The 26,612-nt window shown below is 33.8% G+C and overlaps 1 long non-coding RNA gene and 4 other non-coding genes across 5 annotated transcripts; all 5 read left to right on the forward strand.

Annotated features, from left to right (window-relative positions):
- The first annotated feature begins 2,500 nt into the window (after positions 1-2,500).
- Positions 2,501-2,697, forward strand: LOC115951083. The gene has a single exon (XR_004083219.1). It is a non-coding gene; the product is annotated as a U2 spliceosomal RNA (small nuclear RNA).
- Positions 2,698-7,730: 5,033 nt separating this feature from the next.
- On the forward strand, positions 7,731-7,926 carry LOC115951079. The gene has a single exon (XR_004083215.1). It is a non-coding gene; the product is annotated as a U2 spliceosomal RNA (small nuclear RNA).
- Positions 7,927-9,801: 1,875 nt separating this feature from the next.
- LOC115951063 lies at positions 9,802-9,996 on the forward strand. Its single transcript, XR_004083199.1, has one exon. It is a non-coding gene; the product is annotated as a U2 spliceosomal RNA (small nuclear RNA).
- Positions 9,997-13,839: 3,843 nt separating this feature from the next.
- Positions 13,840-14,484, forward strand: LOC115950865. Its single transcript, XR_004083139.1, has 2 exons — positions 13,840-14,223; positions 14,322-14,484. It is a non-coding gene; the product is annotated as an uncharacterized LOC115950865 (long non-coding RNA).
- On the forward strand, positions 13,859-14,054 carry LOC115951082. The gene has a single exon (XR_004083218.1). It is a non-coding gene; the product is annotated as a U2 spliceosomal RNA (small nuclear RNA).
- Positions 14,485-26,612: the final 12,128 nt, after the last annotated feature.

Here is a 26,612-nt window from a genome sequence, read left to right on the forward strand (position 1 = left end):
GAAAGTAAATGCAATTATTCCAATCGCATCCGAGTTGTTTGAAATGTCGGACAAGTTATTGAACAGTTATCTGAAGTCTAAGCCTATTATTGTACTCACCATGTGAAGTCTGGTTGTAAGCATTATTGTACAAGAAGACTCGTCAGAGCCTTTCCTAGTAATTAAGAAAGGGGAAGAGTGTGAAGTGAAAGAGCAAACGTTGACAGTCTCTTGCCTAGTTGCCTTTATCATGTTGAATCAATTAAAACTGTGTTTTCGTGTAACTCCCTAGTTCTTGTCGCTTCATTTAACTTGAGGGACAATACAAGTCTCATAGCACAGTAGTACATGAATAGGTGTCCCAATAATGCACTTATCAAAAAAGAAAAAGGTGTCCCAATAATGCATGGAAATGTTCAACTTTTTTAATTTGAGCGTCTATACTGATTACAAAGTATGGTATGGCTAGCACCTTATTACTGATTACAAGAATCCACCAAGCTTCAGGCATGCATATCTCATATCCTTCCATTTAGTTAATGAGGTTGTGATATTCTTTTTTGTGTAATGATGGCAAAGAGATGTCATCTGCTAGTAAAGAAAAGTCATACAATACATCAAGGTATTTTCTTATGGTCATGTCTTCTAGTAAATCTTTAGATTTTTTGACTTGATCTATAGTTGGCGAGTAGTTGATTGGTACTAGAGTAACCCGAATCGGAACTCGTAGTTGTACCGAACGATCCGATCAAGCTCATTTCAGATCATGTAGTCGCGGACCGTTGAGAGGGCATCCATGTTGAGAGAGAGAGAGAGAGAGAGAGGTGAGTAGTATTGAAAATGGATGCTAGTGTTAGAAGGAGAGAGATGACATGTTAAACAACTTTTTTTTTTTTAAATGACTAAACCAAGTAGGCATCTGTTGTTGTTGTTTTATTTTTATTTTTTTAATGGTACTTGATTTCATAGAAATCAATTACCATGTAAATTTTTTTAAATTAATTTTTGGTTATATTTTTCAAAACTTTTAAGCAGCACTTCTGTGAATTTGGTTTGAAAAAACAACTCATTCCTATCATTATTATGGAATCACATCTCTTAATTTTAGGTGTTTGTTTTAGAAGATTAGTTTTGGGAATCCCATAGTCCTATTATTTTGGAGTCACTTCACTTAGTCTTAAGAACACCATTATTTAAAAGTATTTTCTATGTTATAATTTTTATGTAATGGAACATATAATGTATTTTGCACTCAACAAAAATACATGGTAAAATATATATGAAAAACATAATTTAATTAAAATATTTAAATTACATAATTTAATCCCTCTACTTACACTCCAATAACGATTCTCGATCCTTCAATGGCACCATCACCCTCATGAAATCGACGATCGCATGTTTGAGCAATTGGGTGTTGTTTTGTTCAGAGAAATTTGGGGGGAAATGGCTCAGACGCAATAATTGAAGAATTCAAGGGCAAATTGGGGAACTGAATGGACCGAATTAGACTGAATCAGACTGAAGTGGACTCAAGTATAAAAATGGACCGAAGTGGACCAAATAGACCAAAGAATCGGAATGGACTGAGTGAACCGAAGTGGACCAAATAGACCGAATGGACCTATAAGACCTAATTGGATCGAATAGACCGAATAAGACCAAGGTGGACCAAAGGGGACCAAAATGGACAGAATAAAACCGAATTGGATTGAATTGAACTGAAGTAGATCAAATAAAACTAAATATACTAAATGGACCGAACAAACTAAAGTGTTCCCAATTGACCGAATGGATCAAAGTTTTACGCTAATGTGGCTCAAAAGTAATATAACAACAACAAATGTAATATAACAACAACAAATGTTGCGCTTCAACTTTTAAATATTATAAAGATATATAGATATAGATTTGTAAGACTTATGTAGTAAATTTTGTACTATTATTGATGCGAAACTAATCAATCATGTCACTTTGTAAAATTTTTAGTTAATAAACGATATGGTTTAAATGTTCTTCTTACTTTCAAAATCTTAAATCAAAACTTTCGCATTATCTAAACCATATTTCTATATTGTGAATCTGCAGTTGCCACAATCATCTTGGGAATTGTAACACATTGAATGTTGTCATTAGCATCCATCATCCTTGCAATGGTAACAGGCTACATTTCCTGCCATTTAATGCTGCAAAAAATCATCTATTCTTCTTTTTTTTTTTTTCCTCTGGACAGCCACTTACGGCGCATCATTTTGATAATCTCGTAAATTATTTAATATACCCAAAGTTTCGATCTGTTTTAGACTCAATAGTCTAATCAGGCTCAATCACAAGAATCGAATCTGTTAATACAAAACTGGTTGAACTTTGAGCTTTGTATTTTACATCTCAGCCAGAAATACAAAATTATATGTAAGAGAAGTTTACATAGGTTACCGCAGTATTGTCCCACACTGCCTCCAGAAAAGGAGAACCGGGATGAGTTGGACAATAAAAGATGGCATGTGTGACAGAAACACTCATACCTTTCTCGGCCTTTTGGCTAAGATCAAGTGTAGTATCTGTTCTTATCAGTTTAATATCTGATATGTGGGTCATCGGCCCACACGATATTAAATTTATTTCTTGAGGGGGAGAGCCCACCACAGTAGCTTGCTACTGGGGCTCTTAAAGCGTCGCCCATGCGTTGCACTATAGCTTGGGCCTGGCGCATCCCACCAATATCTAGTTTAAAGCTTCACATGTTTGTTTTATGTGGATGACCCCAAATTTTCTGTATGTTTTCTCAGCCAATAAGCTCATCAAAAGAGTAGAATGAAGGTAGAGCTGATTTTGACTCTGGTATCTTTGTGTGTTAATGCTGATTGATTAGTGCTCACGTATTTGAAATTTAATTTGTTGTTAACCGTCTGATATGTGCAGCATCCAACCATGTCAAATGATCCATGAACAGTTATGTGAAGTGTCAGCCAATTATTGTACTCACCATGTGAAGTCTGGTTGTAACGGGTAGCATTAATGTACCAGTTTGTGCGTGCAAGAAGACTAATCAGAGCCATTCCTAGTATTATATAAAAGAGGAAGAGTGTTTGCTCAAAAAAAAGAAAAGAGAAGAGTGTGGAGTGAAAGAGCAAACGTTGACAGTCTTGCCTAGTTGCCTTTATCATGTTGAATTAATAAAATTTGTGTTTTGGTATAACTCGCTAGTTCTTGTTGCTTCATTTAACTTGTACAATACAAGTCTAATAGTACAATAATACATGAATAGGTGTCCCAATAATGTATTGATATGCACAACTTTTTTAATTCGTGGGAGCCATACTGTTTACAAGGATCCACCAAGCTTCACGCATGCGGATCCTATCCTTCCATTTGGTTAATGAGATTGTGAAATTCTTGTTATGATCGCAAAGAAATATCATCTGCTAGTAAACATAATTCATATAGCACATCAAGATATTTTCTTATGGTCATGTCATTTTAGTAAATCTTTAGATTTTCTGACTTGATATGCAATACAACAAGATATTTTCTTATGGTCATGTCTTCTAGTAAATCTTTAGATTTTTTGACTTCATCTATAGTTGGCGTGTAGTTGTTTGGTACTAGAGTAACCCAAACTGGAACTCCTCGTTGTACCGGACGATTCCAGTTCAAACATTGATTAACTGGTACATTGGAAGTCCCAGAATCCCTACTCTTCTATTTACTTAAACAATTGTGTTTTTAAGTCGATAATTGTTTTTTAACCCAACAATTATCGACTTATTTTGATACTCGGAAAAAAGTCATAGCTTATTCACTTGTGTTGAAATTTGCGTTATGGACTTATGATTTCATAACCATCTTATTCATACAAAGATTATGGCATGGTTACTACCATTGCCATCACCCACTTTTGAATCTATATAGGTGTCTTCAAAAAAAAAAAAAAATCTGTATAGGTGAAGATCGGTGGAGATTAGTGAGTAGTACCGAAGTGGATACTAGTAGGAGAGAGTTGGCACGTTAAACAGCTGTCGTGTATACTAGTATTAGAAAGAGAGAGTTGCTAGTATTAGAAGGTGAGAATTGGCATGTTAAACAGTTGTCGTTTTTTGTAAATACATCTGAAAAAGTATCTAAAAATATCAAATTTAGATATTTGTACTTTGTTGAAGTATGGAAACATGACATATATGTTTGGAATAGATTCCATTTTGAGAGAGTTGAAAATGTACTCTCTCGTTGAAATGCTCTATACATCTATCTTATCTCAAGGCATTTCTTGAGACAAAGACTCCATTTTTCCCTTTTATGAGGGTAAATATTTCTCAAAATAAGGAGTGCGAATCAAACCCGTGTTTGAATTGAAATTGAGACATTGTTGCAAATTCTTCCTCTCTAAATTAGATAAATTCATATATGAAGGAGGTTTACAATAAGTTCTTTAATAATTGTCTATTTATTCTTCTGTTAGAGGTGTTCCAAAAATGTCTGCGATCAAGTAAATAGCTCTACAAATATGCATAAGATTATAAGATTACGTGTGTGTATCTCTTTTTTTAATGGAATTATTGAATTAATGATTATTGAATTATAAACTTAAGGATTTATGTATAAAAGACACAGTAAGAATCGTACAAATAACAATCCGATGGTCCAAAATTGTTTTGACACATACTCAATTTGACTTGTACCATACTGTGTTAAACCAAAGCATGACCAACCGATTTGTTTGCCAAGTCTACTTTTTAAGCCAAAATTGTAAGACCGTTTCAAGTTCAATTTTGACAAAATTTCAATATGTATGATTTATGGACCAATCAGAAAAGGTTTCAAGACACAATTTTGCTCTAGAAATAACGTGTGCAATAAACATATCCTGTCAAAGTTTGTGTATTTATATTCTTAAAGCCTCTGATATTTCTACAAAAATGAGTTTTGCTTTGGCTTCAGCTATAAGAGGATCCTAAACATCAATAAACTCAGTCTAAACAAAGATGACTTCTCCTTTATTATTTTTGCCAACTGCTACTATAAGCTTTGTCCTCACTAATGGTTGCATTGAAGTTAACTATAAAAAAAAGGCGTACGGGTGAGTTCCAATAACTACTTATAACTACTTCTTTTGGCCTTTGAACCTACAAAATCTCAAGTAGGCTTGATAATTTCTCCTTGCCCTGCCCTGATCCGTCCCACCCCACGAGAGTTTTTTCTTGCTTTGCAAAGCTGGTGGGGCAAAAATGGAGCAAGATTTTTTTTTTTTTTACACATTTAGGCGGGGTGGGGATGGGTTTAGGCTTTTTAGCCCCACCCCGCTCTATTAGTATTAAAAACTTAGTTTGTATTACTAAGTATTTAAATGCATGAATATTAAGATTATTTTATTTTATTTTGTTGTGATATTATATTGTTAAACACTTTGGATAAAATTATTCAGTTCTTATTAAAATTTATTTTGATAATTTAATTGTAATTTTAAGTATATTTTTATTAATGAAACAAGTTTTTTTTTTTTATTTTTTTTTATTTTTTTTTTATTTATTTAAAAATAAAAAATTTAATAGCTATGTAGCAAGGTGTGACATATTAATTTGAAGTAAAGTTTTGCAATGCGGGTTGGGGCCTTGTGAAGCCCTAAGGGGTGGGGATGGGGCAAGGAAATTTGCCCCATCATGCAGGAGGAGGCGAGAATGGGGTAAGACAAAACCATTCAGGACGGGGTGAAGACCCCATCCTTCGGCCTCATCCCACCCCATTGCCATCCCTAATTCGAAGATGTTATATGATTATTTTGTTTATTTGTCGAAAAATAAAGGATCAACTATTTCCCTTTCTAATTTCTTTAAGAATGTTTTTCATTTTCATCCATGCTAGTCGCAAACCGGAGAAAATGTAATATAATTATTTGATAAGAATATAATGTAAAATTTGTAGGTTAAATAGTGCATGTGTTATTTAAAAGTATTTTCTATTTTTATAAGTTTTATGTAATGGAACATATAATGTATTTTGCATTCAACAACAATACATAGTGGTATATATATAAATGAAGATGATGTTATTAAAAGGCCTTTTAATATTCCATAATCAATTGACTAATTTGAACATATCAAGAATATTTTTTTTTTTAAAAATGTACACCCTCATTCCAACATGTAACATGTTACATTAATTATAAATTGTTATATACATTTAGAATTATAGCATTTTTTTTCTTTCCAAATAAAAGTGTAATGTCTATACTATTGAAACTTGAATTTTAAGATAATCTTTGGAATATTTATTATTTTTATTTCATTTTTGGGGCCCCTATCTCTAATTTCTAATGCCTAATTTTTAGCCTAAAACTAAAAATTTTGGCCCAAAAAAATTTGTTGGAAAAAAAAAAAAAAAACCCAAAACTAAAAAAGCAACCTACAAAAAGAATACATTTAAGTCACAATTAGTCCAAAATGGACCGAATAAGACCAAATTAGACCAAAATAAACCAAATGCATAGATGTGGACCGAATTGGACCAAGAAGACTGAATGGACCTAAGTGGACTAAATGTGACCGTATTGAACTGAATAACACCAAAGTGGACTGAAGTCTACCAAATGGTCCGAAAGGACTGAAGTGGACTGAATAGGACCGAATAGACCCAAGTAGACTTAATGGACTAAATGGACCGATAAGACAGAATTGGATCGAATTGTCGGAACAAGACCGAATGGACCTAGTAAATGGAATGGACCGAAGTTGACCAAATATGACTAAATTGGACTGAATTGGATCGAATGGACCGAATAAGATTGAATTCGACTAAATGGACTGAAATGGACCAATTTACCAAATAAGATCAAAGTGGACCAAATTGGACCAAGTGAATGGACCGAAGTTGAATAAAATGGACTGAATAAAACTGAATTGGAGAAAAGTGAAACCAATGGAATAAATTGGACCAAATTGAATGAATTGACCAAATTGGACCGAATGGACTGAAGTGGACCCAATTGACCGAATAGACTAATGTAGAGTAGCAAAAATAAATATTACACTTCAATTTTTAGATATTATATAAATATAAATTTGTAAGACTTATATGTAGTAAAATTTGTATTATTGTTAATGTGAAACTAATTGATCATGTCACTTTTTAAAAATTTTTAGTTAAAAAATGATATGGTTTAAAACTTTAAATGTTCTTTTTACTTTAAAATTTTTAAATGAAAATATTCATAAAATGAATTATTCAAAAGATATTATTATTTGATTAAAGAAGAATGTTCCTTGTGTCATGTATAAATTAACTCTGAACCATAATGTTTCTATATTGAATCTGCAGAAGCCACAATCATCTTCGGAATCGTAACATATTGAATGTTGTCATTAGCATCCATCATCCTTACAATGGTAACAGGCTACATTTCCTGCTACTAATGCTGCAAAAATTTCTCTATTATTATTATTATTATTTTTTTTCCTTTCTCTCTCTGGACAGTACGCTGCATCATTTTGATAATCTCGTAAATTATTTATTATACACAAAGTTTCGATCTGTTTTAGACTCAATAGCCTAATCAGACTCAATAACAAGAATCGAATCTGTTAATACAAAACTGGTTTAACTTTGAGCTTGTATTTGACATCTCAGCCAGAAATTCAAAATTAGATGTAAAAAAGAAGTGTATATAGGTTACCGCAGTATTGTCCCACACTGCCTCCAGAAGAGGAAAACCAAGACGAGTTGGGCATTAAAAGATGGCATGTGTGACAGAAACAATCATACCTTTCTCGGCCTTTTGGCTAAGATCAAGTGTAGTATCTGTTCTTATCAGTTTAATATCTGATATGTGGGTCATCGGCCCACACGATATTAAATTTATTTCTTGAGGGGGAGAGCCCACCACAGTAGCTTGCTACTGGGGCTCTTAAGCGTCGCCCATGCGTTGCACTATAGCTCGGGCCTGGCGCACCCCACCCAATTCTAGTTCAAAGCTTCACATGTTTGCTTTATGTGGATGGCCCAAATTTTCTGTAGCCATTAAGCTTTCTGTATGTTAATGACAGCCTCATCAGAAGTGTAGAATGAAGGTAGAGGTGATTTTGACTCTGGAATGCTGATTGATAAGTGCTCAAGTATTTGAAATTTAATGTATTGTTGACCGTCTGATGTGTGTAGCATCCAACTATGTCAAATGATCCATGTAGAGTGCATCTGCATCCTTCGAGTCTTTATGAAAGTAAATGCAATTATTCCAATCGCATCCGAGTTGTTTGAAATGTTGGACAAGTTATTGAACAGTTATCTGAAGTGTAAGCCTATTATTGTACTCACCATGTGAAGTCTGGTTGTAAGCGTTATTGTGCAAGAAGACTCGTCAGAGCCTTTAATTTCCTAGTAATTAAGAAAGGGGAAGAGTGTGAAGTGAGAGCAAACGTTGACAGTCTCTTGCCTAGTTGCCTTTATCATGTTGAATCAATTAAAATTGTGTTTTCGTGTAACTCCCTAGTTCTTGTCGCTTCATTTAACTTGAGGGACAATACAAGTCTCATAGTACAGTAGTACATGAATAGGTGTCCCAATAATGCATGGATATGTATTTTGCACTCAACAACAATACATAGTAAAATATATATGAAAAACAAAATTTAATTAAAATATTTAAATTATATAATTTAATCCCTCTACTTACACTCCAACAATGATTCTCGATCCTTCAATGGCACCATCACCCTCATGAAATCAACGATCTCATGATTGAGCAATTGGGTGTTGTTTTGTTTAGAGAAATTCGGGGGAAATGGCTCAGACGCAATAATTGAAGAATTCAGCGGCAAATTGGGGAACTGAATGGACCGAATTAGACTGAATAAGACTGAAGTGGACTGAAGTATTAAATGGACCGAAGTGGACCAAATGGACCGAAGTATCGAAATGGACTGAGTGAACTGAAGTGGACTAAATAGACCGAATGGACTGATAAGACCTAATTGGATAGAATAGAACGAATAAGACCAAGGTGGACCGAAGGGGACCAAAATGGATAGAATAAAACCGAATTGGATTGAATTGAACCGAAGTGGATCAAATAAAACTGAATATACTAATTGTACCGAACGGACTAAAGTGGACCCAACTGACTGAATGGATCAAAGTTTTATGTTAATGTGGCTCAAAAGTAACATAACAACAATAAATGTTGCACTTCAACTTTTAAATATTATATAGATATATAGATATAGATTTGTAAAACTTATGTAGTAAATTTTGTACTATTATTGATGTGAAACTAATCAATCATGTCACTTTGTAAAATTTTTAGTTAATAAATGATATAGTTTAAATGTTCTTTTTACTTTCAAAATCTTAAATCAAAACATTCGCATTATCTAAACTATATTTCTATATTGTGAATCTGCAGTTGCCACAATCATCTTGGGAATCGTAACACATTGAATGTTGTCATTAGCATCCATCATCCTTGCAATGGTAACAGGCTACATTTCCTGCCATTTAATGCTGCAAAAAATCACCTATTCTTTTTTTTTTTTTTTCTCTGGACAGCCACTTACGGAGCATCATTTTGATAATCTCGTAAATTATTTATTATACCCAAAGTTTCGATCTGTTTTAGACTCAATAGCCTAATCAGGCTCAGTCACAAGAATCGAACCTGTTAATACAAAACTGGTTGAACTTTGAGCTTTGTATTTGACATCTCAGCCAGAAATACAAAATTATATGTAAGAGAAGTTTACATAGGTTACCGCAGTATTGTCCCACACCGCCTCCAGAAAAGGAGAACCAGGACGAGTTGGACAATAAAAGATGGCATGTGTGATAGAGACACTCATACCTTTCTCGGCCTTTTGGCTAAGATCAAGTGTAGTATCTGTTCTTATCAGTTTAATATCTGATATGTGGGTCATCGGCCCACACGATATTAAATATATTTCTTGAGGGGAAGAGCCCACCACAGTAGCTTGCTACTGGGGCTCTTAAGCGTCGCCCATGCGTTGCATTATAGCTTGGGCTGGCGCATCCCACCAAAATCTAGTTTAAAGCTTCACATGTTTGTTTTATGTGGATGACCCCAAATTTTCTGTATGTTTTCTCAGCCGTTAAGCTCATCAAAAGAGTAGAATGAAGGTAGAGCTGATTTTGACTCTGGAATGCTGACTGATAAGTGCTCAGGTATTTGAAATTTAATGCTATGTCAAATGATCCATGTAGAGTGCATCTGCATCCTTCGAGTCTTTATGAAAGTAAATGCATTCCCATAGCATCCGAGTTGTTTGAAATGTCAGACAAGTTATTGAACAGTTATCTAAAGTGTAAGCCAATTATTGTACTCACCATGTGAAGTCTGGTTGTAAGCATTATTGTACAAGAAGACTCATCAGAGCCTTTCCTAGTGATTATGAAAGGGGAAGAGTGTGAAGTGAAAAAGCAAACGTTGACAGTCTATTGCCTAGTTGCCTTTATCATGTTGAATCAATAAAGTTTTGTGTTTTGGTATAACTCCCTAGTTCTTGTTGCTTCATTTAACTCGTAGTACAATACAAGTCTCATGCTACAATAATACATAAATAGGTGTCCCAATAATGCGTGGATATGTACAACTTTTTTAATTCGTGGGCGTCTATATCTTTTTACGAAGTATGGTATGGCTAGCACCTTGCTGATTACAAGAATCCACCAACCTTTAGGCGCAGATTTTATCTGCTAGTGAAGAAAAGTCATACAATACATCAAAGATATTTTCTTACGGTCATGTCTTCTAGTAAATCTATAGTTGGCATGTAGTTGATTGGTACTAGAGTAACCCGAACCGGAACTCGTGGTTGTACCGGACGATCCGATCCAGCTCGTTTCGGATCGTGTAGTCGCGGACTGCCGAGAATGGATCCATGTTGAGAGAGAGATTAGTGAGTAGTATTGAAAATGGATACTAGTATTAGAAGGAGAGTGGTGGCATGTTAAACGACTGTCTTTTTTTTAAATGACTAAACAAAGTAGGCGGCTGTTTATTTTAATGGTACTTGACTTCATAAAAATCAATTACCATGTAAATTTTTTTAATTAATTTTTGGTTATATTTTTCAAAATTTTTAAGGAACACTTCTGTGAATATGGTTTGAAAAAACATCTCATTCCTATCATTATTATGGAAGCACATCTCTTAATTTTAGGTGTTTTTTTTTTAGAAGATTAGTTTTAGGAATCCTATATTCCTATTATATTGGAATCACATCACTTAGTCTTAAGAACACCATTATGTACGATTTATGGACCAATCAGAAAAGGTTTTAAGACACAATTTGCCTCACCAATGGGGAAAGCCAAGGAATTTTCAAGTGGAAGGATCACATTCATAGCTTCTCCTTTTAAAGTATGAGTATGTACGTTTTTACACCCTTGTAAACTAAATTGTTTAACCTAATCAATTAACTAAGTGCATACTTAGGTTTATTATTCAGATCTAGCTTAAAACAATAAAGTCATGTCATGTAAAGCAGCAGAAAATAAATAACACAATGATATGATGACTCAGGAAAACCAAACCGGTAAAAAACCTTGGGAGGATTTAACCTAGATATTCTTATAGTAAAAAGCAAATCCACTATAGAGAATCAAAGTTTACAATAAGACTTAGACCACTAATATCCTATTAGCACCAAATGTAGAACTTACTGACACGACCACGTGCAAACTCCGAATTTACGGACTCCTTCCCTGTTAGGCCCTTGCAACACAAGCACCCACACTTGTGATAAAAAACATAAACTCTCTTGTTTGTGACTCCAAGACCACCCTTGAAGGTTTAGGTCATCAGCACCTTTGATGACTAGAGAATGTAGTAACTTCTACAACACCAAATCTTGAGATTTTTCAAGGAATAACACTGGTAAAAGACATGAGAGAGCTTTTTGGGTACAAAATCCTAACTGCAAAAGAGGCACACTCTTCTCTCTTTGAAAAACCTTATAAAAACGTGTTTAGAGTTTCCTTTATATACTAGTAGTGTTTTACTTGAAACCCAATATATTTAAGTAGAGTTTGGGCTAAAATAGAATTTTGCAGATACGTATTTTGATCGGTCGAGCTTGTCTTTCGATCGATTGAACCAGGTAGATTTCGAATTCTCCTTTCTGCAGCTTGTATGTTCTTAAATCTTGACTTGTATCATATTGAGCATTGTCTAATAATACCTATAGACTCTAGGATCTATATCTAGACAAGTTTGTGTTCACAATTTGCCCATTATTCTAAACTTTTAAAACCTAACAGAGTATTTAAATTACATAATTATAATATTATTTGATATAAATAGGGATGATGTTATTAAAAAAACCTTTTTAAATATACCATAAGCAGTTGACTAATTTATACATATTAAGAATATTAAAAAAAAAAAAAAATTGTACCTCCATTTCATGGAACACATGTAACATGTTATATTAAATTTAAATTATTATATAAATTCAAAATTGTAGCATTTTTTTTTTCTTTCCAAATATAAGTATGTTTATATCATTAAAACTTGAATTTGAAGGTAATCTTTGGAATATTTATTATTTTTATTGCATTTTTATGGTTTATATTTCTAATTTCTAATGCTTTTTTTTTTTTTTTGGTATTTTTTAGTTCTAAAATAAAGAGTTTGGCCCAAATTTTTTTTTCAGCCCAAGACTAAAAATGAAACCTACAAAGAATAAATTTTAGGCTGAATTAATCCAAAATGGATCGAATAAGACTGAATTGAACCGAAGTGAACCAAATGGACAGTTGTTCACCGAATTAGACCAAGTGGACTAAATTGACTTAATTGGACTGAATAAGATTAAAGTGGACCAAGTGGACTGAATGGATCGAAAGAGATTGAAATGGACCGGAGTAAACTGAATTGACCAAATTAAACTGAATAAGACTGAAGTGGACTGAAGTATAAGGAATTGACCGAAGTGGACCAAATGGACTATAGTATTGGAATGAATTGAATGAACCGAAGTGGACCAAATAGATAGAATGGACCGATAAGACCTAATTGGATTGAATAGACCGAATAAGACCAAGGTCGACCAAAGGGGACCAAAATGGACAGAATAAAACCGAATTGGATTGAATTGAACCGAAGTGGATCAAATAAAACTGAATATACTAATTGTACCGAACGGACTAAAGTGGACCCAACTGACTGAATGGATCAAAGTTTTATGTTAATGTGGCTCAAAAGTAACTAACAACAATAAATGTTGCACTTCAACTTTTAAATATTATATAGATATATAGATATAGATTTGTAAGACTTATGTAGTAAATTTTGTATTATTATTGATGTGAAACTAATCAATCATGTCACTTTGTAAAATTTTTAGTTAATAAATGATATAGTTTAAATGTTCTTTTTACTTTCAAAATCTTAAATCAAAACATTCGCATTATCTAAACCATATTTCTATATTGTGAATCTGCAGTTGCCACAATCATCTTGGGAATTGTAGCACATTGAATGTTGTCATTAGCATCCATCATCCTTGCAATGGTAACAGGCCACATTTCCGGCCATTTAATGCTGCAAAAAATCACCTATTCTTTTTTTTTTTTTTTCTCTGGACAGCCACTTACGGAGCATCATTTTGATAATCTCGTAAATTATTTATTATACCCAAAGTTTCGATCTGTTTTAGACTCAATAGCCTAATCAGGCTCACTCACAAGAATCGAATCTGTTAATACAAAACTGGTTTAACTTTGAGCTTTGTATTAGACATCTCAGCCAGAAATACAAAATTAGATCTAAAAGAAGTGTACATAGGTTACCGCAGTATTGTCCCACACTGCCTCCAGAAAAGGAGAACCAGGACGAGTTTGACAATAAAAGATGGCATGTGTGACAGAAACACTCATACCTTTCTCGGCCTTTTGGCTAAGATCAAGTGTAGTATCTGTTCTTATCAGTTTAATATCTGATATGTGGGTCATCGGCCCACACGATATTAAATTTATTTCTTGAGGGGAAGAGCCCACCACAGTAGCTTGCTACTGGGGCTCTCAAGCGTCGCCCATGCGTTGCACTACTGCACAGGCCTGGCGCACCCCACCCAATTCTAGTACGAAGCTTCACATGTTTGCTTAATTTATGTGGATGACCGAAATCTTCTGTATGTTTTCTAAAGCCATCAAGGTTTCTCCATGTTTTCTAAGCCATTAAGCTGCAGTCAGATGCTTTCTGTATGTTAATCACAGCTGAATTAAAAGTCTAGAATAAAGGTAGAGCTGATTTGACTCTGGTAACGTGTGTTAATGCTGATTGATTAGTGCTCAAGTATTTGAAATTTAATTTGTTGTTGACCGTCTGATATGTGCAGCATCCAACCATGTCAAATGATCCATGAACAGTTATGTGAAGTGTCGGCCAATTATTTCACTCACAATGTGAAGCATTATTGTACCAGTTTGTGCGTGCAAGAAGACTAATCAGAGCCTTTCCTAGTATTATATAGAAGAGGAAGAGTGTTTGCTCAAAAAAAAGAAAAGAGGAAGAGTGTGGAGTGAAAGAGCAAACGTTGACAGTCTTGCCTAGTTGCCTTCATCATGTTGAATTAATAAAATTTGTGTTTTGGTATGACTCGCTAGTTCTTGTTGTTTCATTTAACTTGTACAATACAAGTCTCAAAGTACAATAATACATGAAGAGGTGTCCCAATAATGCATGGATATGTACAACTTTTTTAATTCGTGGGAGCCATACTGTTTACAAGGATCCACCAAGCTTCACGCATGCGGATCCTATCCCTCCATTTGGTTAGAGATTGTGAAATTCTTGTTATGATCGCAAAGAAATGTCATCTGCTAGTAAACATAAGTCATACAGCACATCAAGATATTTTCTTATGGTCATGTCTTTTTAGTAAATCTTTAGATTTTCTGACTTGATATGCAATACAACAAGATATTTTCCTATGGTCATATCTTCTAGTAAATCTTTAGATTTTTTGACTTCATCTATAGTTGGCGTGTAGTTGATTGGTACTAGAGTAACCCAAACTGAAACTCGTCGTTGTACCTGACGATTTGATCCAGCTCGTTTTGGATCGTGTAGTCGCGGACCACCGAGAGTGGATCCATGTTGAGAAAGAGAGAGAGAGAGAGAGAGAGAGAGGGGTGAGATTAGCGAGTAGTATTAAAAATGGATGCTAGTATTAGAAGGAGAGACGTGGCATGTTAAACGACTATTGATTTTTTAAAATGACTAAACCAAGTAGGTGTTTTTTTATTTATTTATTTTTTAAATGGTACTTGACTTCATAAAAATCAATTACCATGTAAATTTTTTAAATTAATTTTTGGTTATATTTTTCAAATTTTTTAAGGAGCACTTCGGTGAATTTAGTTTGAAAAAACATCTCATTCCTATCATTATTATGGAAGCATATCTCTTAATTTTAGGTAAGGGTCATCAAATAGCACATGGCCCACGGCCCGACCTAGAAACCCAGCAGCCCATCGGGCTAATGGGCGACCCGGCCCGTTGTTATTAAGGCCCATGGGTAGCCCAGTGGGTTAGGCTGTGGGCTAGTTTTTATGCCCATTGGCACCCGGTGGGCTAGCCTAATAGCCCAGCCTGTTGGCCCAACCCGTTGCCCAGTCCAATAACTTAGAATTTATAACAAAAATATATAAGAGGTGTATGAAAGATTGATCTTGAAATATTGTAGAACAATTTCTTAAGAGAACTCTTCCAACCATTAAGATACTTAAAGTAATTGTACTAAACTTTGTTTATTAAATATATATTTTTCTAGTAGTCTAGCAAATTTGAATTAACCATTTGATATTTTTTTTATTAAAGATAAAAATAAAAAACTATTTGAAGCCTTAATTAAAAAAAAATTAAATAATAAGTTTCCATCAACAAAAAAATAAAATAAAATAAATTAATCTGACTGTAACAAAAAAAAAAAATGTAATTAAGTATTAAATTCTTTGATTCTTTCCTTTAAAAAAAATAGATTGATTATTCTCTTATAAAAAATGATTATTTCTTTATAAAAATAATAAAATGATATGCTAACACAATCCCATAGGTAGCCCATTAGGCCCAACCTAGTAGCCTAGCCCGTTTTAGACAAAATGGGCATTGCCCATGGGCAGGGTCGTGGGCTGGGGTTTTCTCTTTCGGCCTAGCCCGACCCGGCCCATTAACTAGTTAATAGCTCATTATGCCCAGCCCATTGTGCCCCTGAGCTAAGTAAAAATGGGCCGAGCCAGCCCATTGACGACCCTTAATTTTAGGTGTTTTTTTAGAAGATTAGTATAAATATATATATATATATATATGAAAAACATAATTTAATCAAAATATTTAAATTTAATAATTGTAATTTTTTTTTATTATATAAATGGAGATGATGTTATTAAAAGGGTTTTAAATATACCATAATCAGTTGACTAATTTTTGCATATCAAGAATATTAAAAAAAAATGTACACTCTCATTCCATGGAACACATGTAACATGTTACATTAAGTTTAAATTATTAAATAAGTTTAAAATTGTAGCATTTTTTTTCTCTTTCCAAATATAAGCATAATACTTACAGTATTGAAACTTGAATTTTTAGGCCCTTATCTCTAATTTATAATGTCTATTTTATTTGTATTTTTTAGCCCAAAACTATAGAGTTTGGCCCCAACAAATTGTGAAAAAAAAAAGAGAAATGCTAACGAGTGCCCTTAGGGTACTGGTTAATAATCAATTTAAAGAAAGTTTTTATGTGAAACGAAAAAAAAAGTAATTAATATTTTGACAGTTTTTTTCATTTCCCATAAAAGTGGTATCAAAACTTTCCCAAAATGAATTATTAATGAATGCCCTAAGAGTACTCGTTAGCATGACCCAAAAAAAAATTCAGCCCAAAACTAAAAATGCAGCATATAAAAAGAATAAATTTAAGGCCCAATTAGTCCAAAATGAATTGAATGAACCAAAGTGGATCGAAATTGACTGAAAAGGACCGAATAAGACCAAATTGGACTGAATTGAACCAAATGGACAGATGTGGACCAAATTGAACCAATTGGACTGATGGACCGAATTGAACCGAATAAGATCTAAGTGACCGAGCAGACTAAAATGGACCGAACTGGACTAAGTGGACTGAATGGAATATAGGGGACCGAATTAGACTGAGTTGGACTGAATTGAACCAACTAGAGTGAATGGGTCGCAATGGACCGAATAAGTCCGAATTGGACTAAAGTGGACTGATTTGGACCAAATATACCAAAGTAGACGAAATGGACAGAAGTGGACCAAATGGACGGAAAAGACTAAATTGGATTGAAATGGATGGAATAAGACCGAACAGACCAAGTAAGACCGAAGTGGACCGACGTAGATAAAATGGACTGAATTGGACCAAGAAGGGTTGCTTTGGATTCAGCTATAAGAGGATCCTAAACATCAATAAAGTCAGGACTTGTCCCTTAAAATTTTGTTTTGTCATCATTGATGGTTGCATTGAAGTTCACTTTTAACAAAAGGGGTAGAGGTGGGTTCCATCAGCTGCCTACAAATTCCCAAGATGTTAGATAATCATTATATATTTTGTTTATTTGTCTAAGAACAAAGGATGGACTACTTCCCTTTCTAATTTTCTTATGGACAAAGTTTAGTTACAAAATCGATTGTAGCCTTAGGCTACAAACTCACTCAAGATCTTTTTATTGAAGGTGAATTTTGACAAATCTACCATTGGATTACATCTTCTTCTTCTATCCTCAATGTTTGCAAAATTTCAAGAAATTTAAAGATCAATAACTATATCATCAATAAATTTTTAAAGTTGCAAGTTTTTGTAATTTAAAATTATGCATAAAATATAAGATTATAGATTATATAGTAAATAATATCTGATTGACACAAAAATTGACATGTGTATTAAGAGCGTAAAGAACATGTAATTCAATGGTTAGATTTTCAAAATATGCAGTAATATTTATTTTATTGAGTGAGTTTCAAAGGTTATAACCAATTTTGTAGCTAAACTTTGTCATTTTCTTATATAGAATGTTGTTCCTTTTCATTCATATTTATACCACAACAAACTGCTACGAATGATGTAAAGTTTGTTGCATCTCCTTTTGAGAACTTCAACTTTTCTTGTGATTCTATCATTAGGGTCATCCATCAATGATGGAGTCAAACTGCATATCAAAAAAGGCCATGGTGAATTGATTTGACCCAATTAGTTTTTGTGACTGGTGAACTTTCAATGTTTCACTTATTAAAAAAGAACGTTCCTGTTTCATGTCTAAACACTAAACCATGTTTCTATATTGAATCTGCAGAAGCCACATTCATCTTGGGAATTGTAACACGTTGAATGTTGTCATTACTCATTAGCAATCATCATCCTTGCAATGGTAACAGACAACATTAGCACCTAAGTATGGTCATAACTAAACATGAAAGAGAAAGGGGGGGTGGAGGGAGGTGCCTTATAGGATCAGTACTGGGTTCTGGTCTCACCTAAGTAGGGTCCTAAATGAACGATTTGGATATTCTATTTTACAAATTTATCCACGAATAAATAAGCACACAGGTTATATAACTGTTTTTATAACGAACAATAAGTTGTACAGTCAATTACAGAACCATGTTTCACAAAATGATAATAATGTTAACTTTATATTATTGATTTTTGTCGAATAAAAAATAGTGGAATAGGAAGCACAACATTCTTCTACCATGTTAGTAGTGTATAGACCTCTTCACGTTATTACTTAATTCCATATAATCAAGAGCCTTGTAACTTAGTTGCATTGCTCAGTTCTCCCATGAAGGAGAACGTGGGTTTGAATCTTTCTCACCACTTTCAGAAAAAAAAAAAAAAAAAAAAAAAAAAAAAAAAAAAAAAAAAAAAAAAAAAAAAACTAATTGCACATAACAAGGGAAAGGCTACCATAATATTAAACTTCACATTCTTATACATTAAAAATTTGCATGGAATTGGCAGTTATCAGTGGCTTCCACCATATTACACTATTTTTTTTTATCTTACAAAGCCACCAATTCATTATACCAATGAGTGCACAGGCAAACTCATTATACATATTATTTGGAGAAAATCCTTTGTTACTTCATTTATGAAAATCTACAGCCAAAGGTTAGTAATTTCTTCTTTTGCTAGACTTTTTTTTTTTTTTTTTTTTGATACACTTTTGCTAGAAATTCTTGAAAGGAAGTTTCATATATATGTGGCTGGGGCAGATTTTGAATATATATGTTATTCAAGAAGAAAATTACAGCTTCAATTATATATAATGTTTGGTTTATATATAAGGAATTGAGAGTCATCTGATGAAGGAATTAGGGACGAGATTAAAAACTGTCAAAAAGATGAATGCATTATGAGGACAACAAATTGAACTTGCCTACATTGCAATATTATCATAGGAAGTAGTTCAAACCATACTATTCTTGCCTTAAACAAATTGTTTTATATTTTGCTTCTTTTGTGACCTTCACAGTTTTGCTGATCACTTACATTGTTGCTGTTGGTTCATTAGATTCTAATGTAATTGATCCTTCTTGTGATCAATTCCATTGCTTTACGTTCAGTACAGTCTGTATTAACAAACGTTTCTTTTTTTTAGAAGAATAAAAGTTTATTATATATGGATACTTTTTTTTTTGGAGAAAACAGAGAAGGTGTTTACTTTAAACTTAAGGAAAAAACTTATGTACATTACCTTATGTGTTATTTCTTAAGTTTCCCTCTTAAAATTCTACCATGTAACTACTTAACTTAAAAATACACTTCCATTAATGTGAAAAAAGCCACATGATAGAATCTTAAGAGGAACCTAAGGAACAGTAATTAAGTACTGTACCTAAGTCTTGCTCTAAACTTGAATACTTATTACCTTATTTACATTTTTTTTTAAACTTTATCCAAAAACATTTTTGGTAAATCTGTATGAACAATAATTATCTAAAATGTCACGTGTAAAGAGGAAGATTTTGCTGTTGAATACGTTGCTGTTTTTTTTACAGGTATTATGGTTTTTTTTTTTTTTTTACACAAAGTAATATAATTTAAATTAAAAATTTACATACCAAAATAGTATTTTACTCTAACAAAAACATCATTCAAATGCATACTTAAGCTGTTCTTATATTTGAGTGTTTTCTTTGTTATTTTATTTGTATAGAGAGAAAATAAAGATTAGAAGATATTTTAAAGTTTTCTTTTTTAAATGTGAAGAAAATATGGTTCATACCATATTGATATGACTTATCAAAGACCAATAGTAAGAGTTACTTATCAAAGCTTTGAGAAGTGAAGAGGAGTTCCTTTTTCTTCTGGGAATTTGCTTTCCTTTGCAAAATTGTCAATAAATACCTTCAACTATATTTATTTTTTTAGGATAAATTCCATTTACACTTCCTGAGGTTCGGACTAATGCCAACTAAGTTCAAAACTTTTTAAAACTAATCAATTTGGTCCCTAAAGCCAATTTAGTCCCTAAAACAGTTGAGAAAAAATAACTAACTGTTTAGGGACTAAGTTGGCTTTAAGGACCAAACTAGCTAGTTTTAAAAAGTCTTAGAACTTGTTGGCATTGGCCAAAACCTCATGATATATATTAGTGGAATTTACCCATTTTCCTAATACTCGTAGATTAAGCAACTGTGTAACTCATAACCTAATTAAACATGTAAGATATTTTAGTGGTTTTATTGTGTGGATGGAGTCTATTTCTTCACAACTTACTGATATACTTTTAGCCAATTTTGGCTGATTTATTTTTTATGAAAGTTCATGATATTTCTTCTCAAAAAAAATAACAATCCAATGGTTTGGAAATTTTTTGACAATTTGACTTGTACCATAGTGGGTTAAACCCAAACATGACCAACCAATTTGTTTGCCAAATCTACCTTTTAATCCAAACTTATAGGACCATTTCAAGTTCAATTTAGACAAAATTTCAATATGTATGATTTATGGACCGATCATAAAAGGTTTGAAGACACAAACAATTTAGCTCACCAATGGGGAAAGCCAAGGAATTTTCAAGTGGAAGTATCACATATTCACATTCATAGCATCTCCTTTCAAAGTTTGCGTATTTATATCGTTAATTAAAGCCTCTAACTTTTCTACAAAAATGAGTTTTGCTTTGGCTTCGGCTCTAGGAAGATCCTGAACATCAATAAACTCAGTCCAAACAAAAATGACTTTTCCTTTGATATTTTTGCCAACTGCTACTATATAGGTTTTGTCCTCACTAATGCTTGCATTTATATAATATTGTTTTATATAAAAAGGGAGATGATGTTATTAAAAGGGTTTTTAAAATATACAATAATTAGTTGACTAATTTGAACATATCAAGAATATTAAAATAATAATGTACAACTCCATCCCATGGAAACAAATGTAACGAGTCTAAGAAGGGTTGCTTTTGCTTCAGCTATAAGAGGATACTAAACATCAATAAAGCCAGGACTTCTACCTTATGATTTTGCTTGTCATCACTGACACTGATGGTTGCAATGAAGTTAACTTTAACAAAAAGGGGTAGAGGTGGGTTCCAACAACCGTCTACAAAATCCCAAGATGTTAGATAATCATTATATATTTTGTTTATTTGTCTAAGTAAGAACAAAGGATGGACAACTTCCCTTTCTGATTGTCTTATATAGAATGTTGTTCCTTTTCATTCATATTATACCACGACAATATGCTACGAATAATGTAAAGTTTCTTGCATCTTCTTTTGAGAACTTCAACTTTTCTTGTGATTCTATCATAAGGCTCATCCATCAATGATGGAGTCAAACTGCATATCAAAAAATATGGAAGGCCAAGGTGAATTGACCCAAGTAGATTTTGTTACTGGTGATCGTCAAATCACTTCATAATATTGAAACTTTCAATCTTTCACTTGTTAAAGAAGAATGTTCCTGTGTCGTGTATAAACTCTAAACCATGTTTCTATATTGAATCTGTAGTAGCCACAATCATCTTGAGAATTGCAACACATTGAATGTTATCATTAGCATCCATCATCCTTGCAATGGTAACAGGCTAAATTCTGGAGAGAGATGACATGTTAAACGACTTTTTTTTTTTTTTTAAATGACTAAACCAAGTAGATTTCGATCGATCGAACCAGGTAGATTTCGAATTCTCCTTTTTGCAGCTTGTATGTTCTTGAATCTTGACTTGTATCACATTGAGCATTGTCTAATAATACCTATAGACTCTAGGATCTATATCTAGATAAGTTTGTGTTCACAATTTGCCAATTGTTTTAAACTTTTAGAATCTAACAGAGTATTTAAATTACATAATTATAATATTATTTTATATAAATAGGGATAATGTTATTAAAAAGGCCTTTTTAAATATACCGTAATCAGTTGACTAATTTATACATATCAAGAATATTAAAAAAAAAAAAAATTGTACTCCCCTTTCCTGGAACACATGTAACATGTTATATTAAATTTAAATTATTATATAAATTCAAAATTGTAGCATTTTTTTTCTTTCCAAATATAAGTATGTTTATATCATTAAAACTTGAATTTGAGGGTTGTAAGAACTGAATTTAGATTGGACCCAATATAGGATTGAGTTTTGGTCCAACGAGCCCAAACAATGAATTTATAGAGTATGGATGTGTAGGGGGCTTTTTTGCGTATTGTGCGTTGGGCTGGGCTGTCTTTTGCGATAATGGACCCGGATGTTTCTGAGTAAGGGAGTTGAGACCGGTCTAACTGTAACTCAACTTGGGCCGGTTTGTGCACAAACTATGCCTTGTCTGCCTGGAGTAGGCTTATGGCAAGCAAAACTGTTTCAGATGAGTTACAGTAGGCAGATATAATAATAATAACAAAATAGAGTACTCTGACTATTTAATAAGAATGGCCAAGTAATCCCTACTTATAAAACATGATTACAGTTGTGATAATGTCATTTACAGAGAAAGTAAAGGAGAAAGAGAATAATATGAACTACTCAAGAATGGGCATAAAGTCAAGTTTTAAGTTTGGTCCGCAGAAGCAAAACCAAAGAGGGGAGAACGCCTCCTCTCAATGCAAATAATCTCCCAGGAAAAGATCCTGCTGTGGGGATTAATGGCTTTGAGGGAGTCGAACCTGAATGGCTAATGCTCAAAAGGAATCCCTGTTATGTTTTGGAAGAGAGCAGGATTTGAAGGGGGAGAGAGGGAAATCAACCTACTTATGCATGCCCATTGTGTTATCTCTCTTTTTCCCTTAATTTCCTCTCTTTTTTCCTCTGTTTTCTCTCTTATCTTTTTCCTTTCTTTTTCTTGTTTTCTTTTACTCTGTTTTCTTTTTACTTCGTGAATACACTCTGTTTTTCGATCCCTTATTCAGGGCATGACAAAGGTCCTTTTATAGTGCCTGCCATGACTAGTTTTTTTTACTACTTTACCCCTTAACCGCCTTTGTCTGGTCTGGGCGTATTTGCCGACCACCAAGTCTGTGTAGTACTCACCCTTGCCAGACAAAGGTAGGTTTGTTTCATTCCTCAGTCCACCGTAGCACTCTTACCTGCCACGGTATAAATGCTTTATCTCTCTTTCCCTCAAGGCATGCACCTAATGGTTCCCCCCTCAACCTTACCTCTTTGGGTGGTCTGTCATCCCAGCAGGACGTACCTCCCAAAAGGGCTTGGGCAGGAGCCGCAAAATAGGTCTTTTCCCCTCTCCCTACCACCAAACCATACCCCCTTTACCTCTTACCTCTAGCCCATGGCCCCACCACGTCCCATATTGGCTGGGTACAGGCTGGTGGTGCCTGGGCCTTACGCGTGCTTTCCTTTCAAATATGTCCAAAAATCTGCCTGCTGCTCATGCGTTTGCCATGATCTGGAGGCTCGCCGTCCGTGTTTTTTGACCTCTTATGTGGGCTTTTCTTTGCTTTCCCGCTCCATTTAAGAGCTGGATTTTGTCTGATGATGGGCCTTATATTTCTTTGGCCCACTCTTGGTTTTCTTTATTTCTTGCAATGTTGTATTGTTATTCCTACCGTAATAACTTAATTCTCCTGGGCCTCTTTTGGGCCAGCCGTTTATTCCTTCTCTCAGTGGATTGTCATGGTCACTGTTTTGCTTTTACTTATGGGCTCTTATGTCCCTTTGGGCATCCACGGCCCGTTTGCTTTCTTTGGGATTCCTTAGCCCATTTGCTAATTTCACACTCCCATGGGCTTTTTTACTAACTTCATTGGGCTTCCCTAGCCCAATAACCTTATTCTCATCCTTGAAGTTCATGGGCCTGCTATAAACCCCTTACTCTCTTAGTTTGCATTGCCTTGGGCCTGCGGCAGCTCTTTCTCGCTTTTCTTTCTTATACATTGCCCATGGGATGCTATTTCTTTCTTCCCGGGTTTCTTTGAGCCCACTTGCTTCTTCAAGACCCATTTGTTTATTTCTTGGGCCTGTGATCTATTATTCCTGCTGCTTGGATCTAATGGTTTTTTGCTATCTATTTTGTCAATTCCTTGTTGCCCTTATTATTGGGTTTTCTTTCTTTCTGTCTGGGCTCTCACAAATGGCCCTCAACAGGATGAAAGAACTAGTTCTATTCGGTAAGAAAGACAATAATAATTGTTTATTTAAGAGAATCAAACACAAGTAAGGTAAGAAAATCGGTCATCGGCACAATCCGAGGAGCTATGTTATAATGTTAAGCTAATGATTAAGGTTACAAGAGTTCAAAGGATTATTACAAAGATTTCTTGGTTTTTCCTTCTCCCTCTTTAGGTCACCTTTCTACACTATATATTGTAATTTTGGTATCATCCCCATCACACACATGTAGGTTAGGTTCTAGGAACTCCTTCTTGTTCCATCCAACACCTCCTAGAACCTTCAATTAGCAGCTGTAAGGCTGCTTCACCATTGTTCAGGTATCACCTCCACATTAATGCGGTCAGAGAGTTAGTTGGGATGCATTTAATTTGGAGGTAGCAGTTTTTGTAGACATTTGTTGCCTCCCTCTACTCCTCCCTTATCCAATGTTTGACTTTTAACCGTAACGCAACCTTGAAGGATGTTCAGGATGATAGGACATTCCTATTGACCTCGGATCTCTATTTCCGAGATGACTTTTCTCCTCGGACATATTTTGAACTTATCATATATAATCTTTATTTCTTCTTCTTCTACCATTCTTATAATAACCATATTTGACCATCCCTGGACTAGTAAATATCCTCGGATTGGGCCATAGGCCCAATTCGTACAGTTTTAATAGTACCTTTTGACTAACTGGCCCCTACAAGGGTAATCTTTGGAATATTTATTATTTTTATGGTTTATATTTCTAATTTCTAATGCCTTTTTTTTTTTTTTGTATTTTTTAGTTCTAAAATAAAGAGTTTGGCCCAAAATTTTTTTTTTTCCAGCCTAAGACTAAAAATGAAGCCTACAAAGAATAAATTTTAGGCTCAATTAATCCAAAATGGATCGAATAAGATGGAATTGAACCGAAGTGAACCAAATGGATAGTTGTTCACTGAATTAGACCAAGTGGACTTAATTGACCGAATTAGACTAAATAAGACTAAAGTGGACTGAATGGATCGAAAGAGACCGAAATGGACCAGAGTGAATTGAATATACCGAATTAGGTTGAATAAGATTGAAGTGGACCAAAGTATAAGGAATAGACCAAAGTGGACCAAATGGACCGTAGTATTGGAATGGACTGAATGAACCGAAGTGGACCAAATAGGCAGAATGGATCGATAAGAACTAATTGGATTGAATAGACCGAATAAGACCAAGGTAGACCGAAGGGGACCAAAATGGACAGAATAAAACCAAATTGGATTGAATTGAACCGAAGTGGATCAAATAAAACTGAATATACTAAATGTACCGAACAGACTAAAGTAGACCCAATTGACTGAATGGATCAAAGTTTTATGCTACTGTGGCTCAAAAGTAACATAGTAACAATAAATATTGCGTTTCAACTTTTAAATATTATATAGATATATAGATATAGATTTGTAAGACTGATGTAGTAAATTATGTACTATTATTGATGCGAAACTAATCAATCATGTCACTTTGTAAAATTTTTAGTTAATGAATGATATAGTTTAAATGTTCTTTTTACTTTCAAAATCTTAAATCAAAACATTCGCATTATCTAAACCATATTTCTATATTGTGAATCTGCAGTTGCCACAATCATCTTGGGAATTGTAACACATTGAATGTTGTCATTAGCATCTATCATCCTTGCAATGGTAACAGGCTACATTTCCGGCCATTTAATGCTGCAAAAAATCATCTATTCTTTTTTTTTTTTTTCCTCTGGACAGCCACTTACAGAGCATCATTTTGATAATCTCGTAAATTATTTATTATACCCAAAGTTTCGATCTGTTTTAGACTCAATAGTCAATAGCCTAATCAGGATCAATCATAAGAATCGAATCTGTTAATACAAAACTGGTTTAACTTTGAGCTTTGTATTTGACATCTTAGCCAGAAATACAAAATTAGATCTAAAAGAAGTGTACATAGGTTACCGCAGTATTGTCCCACACTGCCTCCAGAAAAGGAGAACCAGGACGAGTTGGACAATAAAAGATGGCAT

The sequence above is a fragment of the Quercus lobata genome, chromosome 6 (genome assembly GCF_001633185.2).
Source record: "Quercus lobata isolate SW786 chromosome 6, ValleyOak3.0 Primary Assembly, whole genome shotgun sequence".
Taxonomy (NCBI): Eukaryota; Viridiplantae; Streptophyta; class Magnoliopsida; order Fagales; family Fagaceae; genus Quercus; species Quercus lobata.